This window comes from Geotrypetes seraphini, chromosome 11 (assembly GCF_902459505.1).
Source record: "Geotrypetes seraphini chromosome 11, aGeoSer1.1, whole genome shotgun sequence".
Classification (NCBI taxonomy): Eukaryota; Metazoa; Chordata; class Amphibia; order Gymnophiona; family Dermophiidae; genus Geotrypetes; species Geotrypetes seraphini.
Window position 1 is genome coordinate 57,486,788 of NC_047094.1, and position 12,639 is coordinate 57,499,426.

At 43.6% G+C, this 12,639-nt stretch overlaps 1 protein-coding gene across 2 annotated transcripts in view; it reads left to right on the forward strand.

Annotated features, from left to right (window-relative positions):
* CLUAP1 (clusterin associated protein 1) overlaps nt 1-12,639 on the forward strand; it is a 130,983-nt gene that overhangs the window by 56,071 nt on the left and 62,273 nt on the right. The window lies entirely within an intron of this gene.

The following is a 12,639-nucleotide window of genomic DNA, read 5'->3' on the forward strand; positions in this document are numbered from 1 at the left end:
TTAAAATTTGGGAGCCATTAACATCCTTTTGTAATGATTAAACGCCATTTTTCTATTGAAATATACACCAGTTATTGTAGAGAGGGGGGAGGGTATTATATTTTATTGTTCATTTAAAAAAATAGTGGGATTGGTTGGAGGGGAGAGGGATAAATATATGTATTACACGATATAATGGTAAGAATATCAAGTGATGTTTTCCATGCTGTTGTTTTGATATTTATATACTTGATGACAGATTGAAAATGAAAAAAAAAAAAAGAATGCTAGTGTAAGTTGGCAGTAGTGCACCTGGAGTTAGGTGCTAACAGTTACTCCAAATCAATGGCAGTGATAACGTTTGGTGCCTAAGTGCACCCTGAAGTACATATGACCTGTGGAGGGGCGTGTTCGATAGGATGTCTAAGTCTATGTTTGGACGTTTTGGGAAGGACGCCCAGAAATCCAGCAAAGAAAATGTTCATTTTCAAAACTACAAGACGACTATCTTTTTTTTTTTCAATAACTTATCTAGACGTTTTGACCTATAGTACGTCTATCTTTTTTGGCCGTTCTCCAAATATAAAGATGTCCACATGAAAAACACAAAAAAGCAAGCTTTCTTGATGTCCTGGCAGCCTGTATTCTAAGCAAACTGTTCAGACAGTTGAACATAGAATTACTGTAGAGAATGCCACATAAAAATCCCAGATACAGATGTCCCTATAACTTGTTTATATTGTATGGTGAGCCCTCCAAAACCCACCCAAAACTTACTGTACCCACTTGTACACCACAGCAATAGCCCTTATGCCAGTAGGTGTCATCTTAATGTAGGTACAGTAGGTTTTGGAGGGCTCACCATACAATATAAGCAAGTTATAGGGACATCTGTACCTGGGATTTTTAATGTGAAATTCACTGCAGCAACCCTCAGAGTGCCTCTCTGGGCTTAGAATGATGTCTGTGTGACCATCTGAAGCTGTAGTAGGGGGTGCTGAAAAATTTTCAACCCAACCAAGAAGAGAATGATGTGAATATAGTTCAATCAATGATCTGAAACAGTATCAAAACATAGAATTTCGTTTCTGCAAATTAGCACTTAACAAAATAAGATAACACTCTGCAGCTACAGTGGCAAAATAATTCTAAGAATTTAGAAAGTTGGTTGCTTGGGCTGAGAACTTTTCAGCACCCCCTCATAATACAGGCTAGAATGTACTGTTTTTTTCACATCTTTGGGTGATGGGAGGGGGTCAGTGACCACTGGGGGAGTAAGGGGGGTCATTCCTGAATCCCTCCAGTGGTCATCTGGTCAGTTTGGACACCTTTTTAGCATTTAAACATTTTTAAAACAGGTCTAGCCCAGGACATTTTGTTAAAGGTTTGATTATGCCTGCCAAGCATCTCGAGACTGCCTGCCTGCCAGGCATCTCGAGACTACGACGGGAGCTCACGGCAGCCATTTTCTATGCGCAATCTGCACGGGGCAGGAGCATAGGAAAATCTCTCCTGCCCCGAAAACCCGCTAAACCACCAGGTAAGGTTCCGGGGGAGTCTAAGAAGGCTTAAAAATAGCCCAAAAAATTAAAATGGATAAAAAAAAAAAAATCGCGAATAACCGAATCCATGGATGCTGAAACATAGAAAATGACGGCAGAAAAGGGCCACAGCCCATCAAGTCTGCCCACTCTAATGGAGAAGTGAACACACACTATAATTGTAGCCTTGTTAAAGTGACCAGCTTCTACTAGAGTTTTGTAAGGATGAGAAAAGTATTTGAGAAGTTTGGGACATAATTGGATAATGATTTGTAGAATTCAACAAGCAGCCCATCAGAGATGGAAGCTGCTTGATTGCAAGAAGGATTTCTTCTTCCTTAATCAGTGTTGCTTCTGGGTTTCTTGCAGCTTGAAGTGAACTAAGGATAGCACTAATGTTTTTTGTCATGTTGTCACATCAATTTATTATTAACATCAGAGTAAAAGTGCACAAATTGTTGAGCAATATCATGTTGGAATGTGCAGAACAATCTTTCTGGATTTTGTATGATAGTAATCTACTTACTAATTATTCACTCTTTAAACACAAGTGCTAAGAAGTGGTCTGCATTATTATTAGATGCATAATAATGGGCTCTTATGAAAAAATAGATTGACCTGCTTGATGGCTCAATAGAAGATTGTAATATTTTTTTACGTGATTGGAGCTCCATAAAGATAGCAAGGTCCAACCTGATTATATAAGAACATAAGAATTGCCGCTGCTGGGTTAGACCAGTGGTCCATGCCCAGCAGTCCGCTCACACGGCGGCTCTCTAGTCAAAGACCAGCACCCTAACCAATACTAGCCCTAACAGTGCACATTCTTGTTCAGCAGGAACTTGTATAACTTTGTCTTGAATCCCTGGAGGGTGTTTTCCTCTATAATAGCCTCCGGAAGAGCGTTCCAGTTTTCCACCACTCTCTGGGTGAAGAAGAACTTCCTAACATTTGTACGGAATCTATCCCCTTTCAACTTTAGAGAGTGCCCTCTTGTTCTCCCTGCCTTGGAGAGGGTGAACAACCTGACCTTATCTACTAAGTCTATCCCCTTCAGTACCTTGAATGTTTCGATCATATCCCCTCTCAATCTCATCTGTTCGAGGGAGAAGAGGCCCAGTTTCTCCAATCTTTCGCTGTACGGCAGCTCCTCCAACCCCAACTCCAACTGTTCCAACAGCACAGTGTCATGTTCAAATTGCCTGATGGAGGTCTCTCTACTTTTTATTTTTTTTTGTAAATCTTTATTTATTTTTCATCTTACAACAAATACATATATATAAAACATTTGTCAATAAATACATCATTTGCAATTCTATCATTTATGATACTAATAGATAAAAAATTTTTAATCCCATCCCTCCCACCCTTCCAATCTTACATTCAATCAAATATATCACATAACTAATCTTTTCTAGAAATCTAATCATTAATAAATTCAAATTTCCCCCTCCCATTCCTTCTACCTAAAATTGTATCTATAATGTAAAATGGTATCTACTCATTGCATCTACTCATTTTGTTAATGTCTCCCATATCTCTTTAAATTTATTAAAATTCCCTCTTTGCACAGCTATTGTTCTCTCCATTTTGTAAATATGACATATTGAATTCCACCAGCAGTTATAATTGAGTCTATTCCAATTTTTCCAATTACTTGTGATCTGTTGTATGGTGACTCCTGTCATAATCATTAAAAGTTTATTATTCTTTGATGAAATTTGGCTTTTTTTCCTCATTGACATACCGAATAAAATCGTATCATAGGATAATGCCACATGATTCTCAAAAAAACAATTAATTTGGGGCCAAATTGATTTCCAAAAGGCCATAATAAAAGGACAATAAAATAATAAATGATCTAGAGTCCCTGCTTCAAGATTACAGTGCCAGCACCTATTAGACTTAGAGGAATCTAACTTTTGTAATTGAACTGGGATCCAAAATGCTCTATGCAACAAAAAGAACCAAGTTCTCTCTACTTTTTCTGATCCCCACTGCAAAATACTGGTGCATAAGTTATTAAAGTTTCTGTAGGAGGGCATCACTCACAAGAAGTTCAATATTCAGCCTCCAGGTTGTTCTGCACCAATAAGTCATTAGGCTAGAGAGGACTATCAAAGATCAGAATAGGATGGATGAACATTGATTCTGTCAGGGAAACCAGGTCTTTTGAGAGGAAAATGTAAATGATCCTGCCATAAGTCATTTGGCGAGGAAAGTATAAAGTGTAATCTATCTTAGCAGGTTTTAAGGGTCTCCATTTATCCACTAAACCAGATTATTCTAATAAATCTCTTAGGGACTGATATGACCAGGAACTAGATGATCTGCACCTTACTTGTCCAACCAAAGTTCTTGTACAACCCCACTTTATTCCTGAACTTTTGTGTAGTCAATCCCTTCTCGCGAGAACTCTTGTAGGAAGCTTCATTTGCATACTTTTGCTATTCCTCTCTTATCTCTGAACTGCCCTCCAGTTCCTCAGTTGCCTTCCTACAAGCGAGACAGTAGGAGCTTGTCTTTTTTGCTCATGTTTATTTTTTCTTTATATTCAGTCATTTTCTGCTAATTTGCGTGGCTTATTTTTAATGCTGCAGTGGATCCCCTTGGGGACAGCCCTGGCTGTGGGAGACCGCAGACTCTGAGGCATAGAGTCTGCTTCCAAGGGGTTGGCTGCTTTGCAGTGCAACCACTTAGACAGCCTGCATTTGCAGTTCAGGAGCTCGGAGACTGTCCCCTTGGGAGCATAACTTGCCCCAGGTTTGTCTGCTAGTGGGTTTGAGTGCCGGCTGCTTGACTTTGTGGCAGTTTACCTAGAATTGGGGACTACTGCATTCTTCCACCCGTTTGTGCATGCGGGCTCCGAAGGGGGTTGAGGTCTCTAGCCAGGACGTTAGGTCCAAGAGGCAGTCAGAAGAAACAGGCAGTCCAGTTTCCAGGTTTGTTGAGGCAGAGGATCTCCCTATAAGCTGTTCCAGCTTCCATCCTGCAACACACAGCATGACACAGTGAGTAACAAGCTCACAGCCTAGAAGATCGATTTGGGGGGAGGGGTTTTCAAAATCATGTTTTGAGAGGTTTTAAGGTTAGTCCTAGGTCCCCCCACCACACACACCTCAAAAATCCTAAAATTGCTATTTTTTTTATTTTTCTGTGTGGCTCTTCCAGGCCGTTTTTGGCGTTAAAATAGCTATAGCATCAGTCATCTTAGATTTCCTGATTTGAAATAAAAAGCTTCTAGCATCAATAGGTATGATTTCTGAATCCTTCCAGAAGTTAAAGCTAGAGACTCCTCAGGCCTCGGCAGCACTTTATGAGTAGCATTAAAGCCACAGTCTTCCTGTTTTCCAGAAAATCCAGACATCACAAAGATGCTTACGGATCACTGGAAAGTGATAGCAGAGCCCATACGGGTGGCCAAGGCTATGACTAAGCTCTATCTGATGGCTGCTGCTTTTAACCAGCTTTTTTGTTCCCCCAAAGGTAGCTTCTCTGGTGGTGCAGGTTACCAAGGGCACATCTCTCCCCAGTGAAGGCAGTATGGTGTTGAAGTACCTCAGAATAGATTTTGTACTCAAACGGCTTTTTGACTCCACGGCCTCTGGTTTGAAAACAGCTGCAGCAGCATCTTTTTTTGGCAGAGGCATTCTAATGTTGCGTTATGATCCATACACTATTGTGGACAAGGATCTTCGATTTATGATTACAGGAGTTGATTAGGTGGTTTATGCCCTGTATTAACTCAGAGTTGTGAGCAAGCTGTCGAATTACTCTATCTCCGCAGGCAGAATGCATTCCAAGGCGAACCTAAGTAAGTTGCCATTTCAGGGGCAGTCCTTTTTGGTAAGGGCCTGGATGGATCTTATGGCTAGTGTACAAGACTGTAAACCAAAATCTTTACCGGATAGCAAGCCTCAGTTCTCTAAAGGGTCAGGGCATGGTACTTTTCATGTCTCCAGGTGATATCCCAAATATTCTGGAGGTTCCTCAGGCTAGAGACCATTTTAGAACATCAGACAAAGATTTGGAGAGGCTAAGCACCCACAATCATCGGGAGCCTGCTCTACCTCCACCCCAAAGAAGCAGTTATGACGCCAGGCCAGCAGCCAAGCCTCCACACATTGGAGGAAAGCTTTCGGCATTTTTAGAGGAATGATCACAGATCATCACAGATTTCTGGGTGCTAGACATTCTGTGGGAGGGGTACAAACTCGGGCTCTATCGTTCCTCTCCAGATCTTTTTCTGGACTCCCTAGTTGGAAAACCAGAAAAGGCGGCAAACGTCAGAGCTACAGCCACAGTTTGCTGGATATAGAAGCCATTGAGCTCATTCCGGAGTCAGATTCAAGCTCTGGCAGATACTCAATATACTTTATCGTGCCAAAAGAGGCTCTGAGGACTGAAGACCGATCCTGGATCTAAAAGTGGTCAATGCAGCCTTCAAAATCCCATAGTTCCGAATGAAAAGGTGAGGTCAATGATCACATCAGTCACACCAAGGAAATTTCTAGCCTCTCTGAATTTGATATAGGCCTATCTACATATTCCCATATTTTTGGAGTACAAGAGATATTTAAGGTTCCACATATTGGAACAGCACTTCCAGTTCTCTGCTTGCCCTTTGGCCTGGTTGCAGTACCTCAGACCTTCACCAAGGTGATGGTGGTAGTCGCAGCCCACCTGTGCAGACGATTGGCTCATCAGAGGCAAGTCCAAGCTCAAGGGACACCAGGCAGTTCACCAAATTATCCAATTTCTGCAGAAGCTTGGTTGGGTGGTCAAGCTTGGTTGAGTTGGAATATTTGGAAGTCCATTTTACCATGTGAGTAAACAAAGTATTTCTTCTGGAGGCACATAAGGAGAAGCTTCTCCAACAGATCCAAGCATTTCAAAGCATGCCCACTCTGACAGCCTGGCAGTACTTGCAGTTGCTGGGGTCGATGGTTGTGACCATAGATGTCATACCCTGAGCAAGAGCCCCACTTAAGCTTGCTCCAAGAGGCAGTCTCTCAGTGGTATCTTCAGAGGGATGTGCTGCATCAGCAGCTCCCTTGGATAGTGGAGGCTCATCACAATCCAATCTTGTGGTTAAATCCTCTCTCTTTCTGGAAGAGTTCTCCATATCTCGACATGGGTGATCTTGATTGAAGGGACACGTCTTGTAGTTTTCCTTAGGCTATGTTTGAAGCTGTAAGAAAACCAGACCCTGTTTGTTTTTCCTTCTCTGAAAATACTGCAAGGCCATTTTATGTTTGAGAAGATGTGTTTTTATCTTGTTGTGAAGTGACTTCAATTGTTTTCATAAGCTGTATTTGCAAGCAGCTTTAGATAACAAAAAGTGTCTGCGATGCAGAGCCCCCTGTGGACTTCAGCCTTTAGATAGTAAAATGCTTGTTATTTCTTTAAAGTTTCATGTGACCTGTATCCATATATGGTTTGCATTTACGTCACATGCTGACACATGCTGACGACACTGATTCATGTAAAATGATATAAAAGAGTGGTAAAGCTGACAATAAACTGGACATGTTTGGAAGATAATCTCTTGTCTCTAAGATATGTCCCCAGATGCATCTGTCTTGCAAATGACAGGAGAGGGTGGGGCAGGGCAGTAATTGGGACCTAATCCTTTTCAGTTGGGGGCCCGCTGATGGACGCCAGCCTTTATAACTGGGAGTGCATTGTGAGGGGCATCTGGTCAAGGGATGCTGGTCCCCTTCCTAGAAGGAGTAATTGATCAATCAGTTGGAACTTTGGGTGATTCGTCTGACAGTCCTGAAATTCAAGAGGCACTGCAGAACAAGGTGGTTCGAGTCTTTTTGGACAATGTCACAGTAGTAGCCTATGTCGATCGTCAAGGGGGACACAAGAAGTGTACCTCTACGCATGGAAGCCCAAATGCTTTTTCAATGGACAGAAACTCATCTTCTAGCACTTTTGGCAGCGCACATAACAGGTGTGTACAAAGTATAAGTGGATTTTCTCAGTCGTCAAACCCTGGATCCCGGATAATGGTTGCTATCTCAGAAAGCATTCAATTGTAGAGATGGAGACGTCCAATGTTTGACCTGATGGCATCGGCTTCTAACAATAAGGCAGCTTGGTTCTCCATCCGAAGGTGCGAACCAGGAAGCGAAGGTCTGGATGCCATGGTCCAGCCGTGGCCAAAGACAGGTCTCCTCTGTACCTTTCCTTCATGACCCATGATAGGCCACCTGCTGTGCAGAATCATGGCGCATCAGTGAAGGGTGATTCTAGTAAAGCCAGATTGGCCGAGATGCCCATAGTATGCAGACCTACAACTGGGTCAGGATCTCAACCTTCCTTGTTATTCATGTGTTCTAATGCAGGGCCCAATAGCCCTGCAAGATCCTGAACACTTTGGTCTTTCGGTAAACTGGATCCAAGTTTTACATAAGAACATAAGAATTGCCGCTGCTTGGTCAGACCAGTAGTCCATCATGCCCAGCAGTCTGCTCCCGCGGCGGCTCCCAGGTAAAAGACCAGTGCTCTAAAATGAGACCAGCCTCACCTGTGTACATCCCAGTTTAGCAGGAACTTGTCCAGCTTAGCCTTGAAACCCTGGAGGGTGTTTTCACCTACAACAGACTCCGGAAGAGCATTCCAGCTCTCCACCACTCTCTGGGTGAAGAAGAACTTCTTTACATTTGTACGGAATCTATCCACTTTCAACTTTAGAGAGTCCCCGCTTGTTCTCCCTACCTTGGAGAGTGTGAATAGTCTGTCTTAATCTACTAAGTCTATTCCCTTCAGTATTTTGAATGTTTCGATCATGTCTCCTCTCAGTCTCCTCTTTTCAAGGGAGAAGAGGCCCAGTTTCTCCAATCTCTCATTGTACGGCAACTCCTCTAGCCCCTTAACCATTTTAGTCGCTCTTCTCTGCACCCTTTTGAGTAGTACCGTGTCTTTCTTCATGTACGGCGACCAGTGTTGGACGCAGTACTCCAGGTAAGGGTGCACCATGGCCCGGTACAGCAACATGATAACCTTCTCCGAACTGTTCGTGATCCCCTTTATCATTCCTAGGATTCTATTTGCCCTTTTTGCTGCCGTAGCACATTGTGCAAACAGCTTCATTGACTTGTCGATCAGAACTCCCAAGTCTCTTTTCTGTGAGGTCTCTCCAAGTACCGCCCCGGACATCCTGTATTCGTGCAAGAGATTTTTGTTACCGACATGCATCACTTTGCACTTATCCACGTTGAACCTCATTTGCCATGTCGCTGCCCATTTCTTGAACTTGATTATGTCACTTTGTAGATCTTCGCAATCCCCCTGTGTCTTCACTACTCTGAATAACTTCGTATCGTGCGCAAACTTAATCACCTCACTTGTCGTACCAATGTCCAGATCATTTATAAAGATGTTGAAAAGCAAGGGTCCAAACACCGAGTCCTGCGGCACCCCGATGGTGATACTCTTCCAGTCTGAGTGTTGTCCATTTACTCCCAACTCTCTGTTTCCTATGCTCCAGTCAGTTTTTAATCCACGTGAGTATTTCACCCTCGATTGCATGGCTCGCAATTTTCCAAAGTAGTCGTTCAAGTGGAACCTTGTCAAACGCCTTCTGAAAATCCAGATATTGTCACCGGTAGCCTCAGGGCAATGGGTCCTAGGGCATCAGTGGCAAAAGAAAACTCTTGTGAATCGCTACGGGCAGCACAAGGAAAAAAAAGGTTAGCAGAAATGAACACCACCACACCAGGTAGAAACTAAACTAAACCTTAAGTTTGTATACCGCATCATCTCCACAGAAGTAGAGCTCGACACGGTTTACAGGAATTGCAAAAGAAAGGAACTCCAATGGGAAGAAGAAGAGCTTGGTAAAAAGGGGAGAGAGAAGGGATTAAGTGTAGAGGAGAGGGAGGGAGTGGTTACATTTTAGAGAAAAGCCAAGTTTTCAAATGTTTTCTGAAGCGTTGGAGGGAGGTCGCACTCCGGAGAGGGGCAGATAAGCTGTTCCACAGCTCGGTGATCTTGAAGAGGAGGGATGTTCCAAGTTTTCCTGTATGGGATATGCCTTTTAAAGAGGGGAATGATAGTATGAATTTCTGAGAGGATCTGGTGAAGTTGGGATTCGCGGAGAGCCAGGATAGTGGAAACAGGGGAGGAAGGATGCCGTGTAGAGACTTGAAGGTTAGGCAGGCGCATTTGTAGTGGACCCTGAGGAGAACTGGGAGCCAGTGAAGCTTAGATAGAAGCGGGGAGATGTGGTCAAATTTGCTTTTTGCGAAAATTAATTTAGCCGCGGTATTCTGAATCCGCTGGAGTCTGAGAAGACTTTTCTTTGTTAGGCTTAGGTAGATGGAGTTGCAGTAATCCAGTCTAGAAAGAATAATGGATTGAACGAGGACAGCGAAGTGTTGTTGTTGGAAGCAGGATCTGACTTTCCTTAGTATGTGAAGGTTGAAAAAGCATTTTTTTACTAAGGAGTTGAAACATAGAAGATGACGGCAGAAAAGGGCTACAGCCCATCAAGTCTGCCCACTCTGCTTACCCACCCCCTGTCTATGCCCTAATGACCCAATTTCCTTATCTTGACCCTCGTAGGGATCCCACATGGGTATCCCATTTATTCTTAAAGTCTGGCATGCTATCTGCCTCGATCACCTGCAATAACAAGCAATAACTGGGTTTATTCTTCAGAACAAAACATTTAAACCAGCTTGCTTGTGTCAGGTTCAATCAGTTCCACATTGAAAAAAAACACAATCTTGTCAGAATGTTCCAGATATAAAATATAGTACCAAAACAAACAAAATACACTGCTAAACAGTCTCTGGGTCAATGTCAGTCAAGTAAAGTTCAAAAACACATAATTCAAGCTTTCCCAAAGCTGCTGCTGGCTCTCTAGCCGATTAATAGTCCAAAGTAAAAAAAAAAAAACAGTCTTTTGGGCTGATATCCTCAGCCTGTGCTAGTGCTACAGCACTAGGCCCCAGCAGCTGACGTGCTGGCCAGGGAGTGTGCTCTGCGTGGTCGCAATTCACCAATCATAGGCCCTCAATCCCACCACAGAAAACGTGTAGCATTCCCCACTTCCTGGGACTGGTAACAGCCCTTCCCCCACCCAGAGGGAAGAGAACCCCCCCCCCACACACACACACAAAATCTCAAAACAAGTCTTTTACAGTTCTTAGAGGTGCCTCCAAGCACCACACCTTCTTCAGGGTTACCACGAAAAAACCCAAACATTCAGTCAGCTTAGTAAGCAGTGTCCAAGTTAAGCATTTAGGCAATCTGAATTACTTGCCTCCAGTACAGCAAACCTCCATTGGCAGGACTCCATTCCGGGGCTCAGCATAAGGCTACAGTTTCATGAACTGGAAATCTCAAGGCATTAGGTTGGGTGGCTCCAGACCAGCCCCAGTCAGCTCCATACCTTCCAGCTGCTCACTGCCATCCAGAGCTCTCAACCCTGACTCACCTTGCCTTCTTGGTTGCTGCTGCTTCTCCTGCCTCTCTAGCTGTTCTGCTCTTTGGCGTAATAGCCTGTAGCCACACCCCATACCCTCAGGTGAAAAGGTTTTCCAGCTGTTTTTACTTCCAGCCTGCAGGTGACTGCTGGGAGCTAAACTAGAGCTGTGTGGGGGTTGGGAAACCTGCAAATCTGCTCTCCCGCTCCTTCTAGGGGCCAAAGAAGGAAAGTCATCAAAATGTTCTGTTTGAGGTTTAAATTGAGCTGTTTGTGGAGTGTCTATTCTTGAGCTGTGCATTGCTCTGGGGACAGACCTAGCAGACATAGGCTGAATACCACAATATACAATGTCGACCAGGTCGCCCTTGTCTATCCACCTGTTTACTCCCTCAAAGAAGAGCAATAAGTTCGTCAGGCAAGATCTGCCTTTGCTGACACCGTGTTGGCTGGCCCTCATTAAACCATGTCCATCAAGGTGATCAATGATGCGGTCCTTTATCAGCGCCTCTACCATCTTTCCCGGTACCGAGGTCAGACTCACCGGTCTGTAGTTTCCTGGATCTCCCCTCGAACCTTTTGTGAAGATCGGCGTAACATTCGCCACCTTCCACTCTTCTGGAATCTTTCCCGATTTGATCGACAGATTGGCTATTAGTTGAAGCAGTTTAGCTATAGTCCCTTTCAGTTCCTTGATGACCCTCGGATGGATGCCATCCGATCCCGGGGATTTATCGCTCTTAAGCCTATCAATCTACCTGCATACCTCTTCTAGACTGACCGTCAATCCTTTCAGTTTCCCATCTTCATTTCCAGCATATAGCCTGATGGGTTCCGGTATGCTGTGTATATCCTCTTCGGTAAATACAAATGCAAAAAATGTGTTCAGTTTGTCTGCGATTTCTTTGTCCTTCTTTAGCACTCCCTTTATTCCATGGTCATCCAACGGTCCCACCGCTTCCTTCGCGGGTTGTTTCCCCTTAATATAATGAAAGAACGGCTTGAAGTTTTTCGCCTCCTTGGCTATTTTTTCCTTGTAGTCTCTTATGGCCCCTTTTACTGCCTTATGGCACCTGCATTGATGTTGTTTGTGCTTATTCCAGTTTTTGTCTGTTTTTGACCTTTTCCATTCCTTAAATGAAGTTTCCTTGTCTCAGATTGCTTCCTTCACCTCTACAGTGAGCCACACCGGTTCTTTGTTCTTTTTCCTCTTGGATCCTTTGTTGATATATTTTGCGCCTCGGTGACTGTGTCCTTATAACTTCACTGAACAGTCTTAGATTTATTTATTTATTTAATTCGATTTCTAGCCCGTTCTCCCGGGGGCTCAGAATGGACTGTCATTCACAAAAAGAGAATACAGTCAAGCAAAACACTCGAGCAAACTGTAACTCACAAACCGAGCATTGACTCAATTTGCGAGCCCCCAGCCAACCCAACCCCGGGAACCGGCAGCGCACGGGTAAGGACAGGACCGGTCAGTGGGGGGGAGGAGGCAATAGCAACACCTGTGGCCTCGGGGGGGAGCATGGGAGTCAGTGTGAGTCAGTCAGTTAACCTTTACTGTAATCTTAGTGTTATCAGCCAGACTCTAGTTCTTGAACAACTTTTTTTAATAACTTGAAATAAAGAATAAACACTTACAATTTGAAGATTTCAAGGCAGTCCAACTTTGTTCAC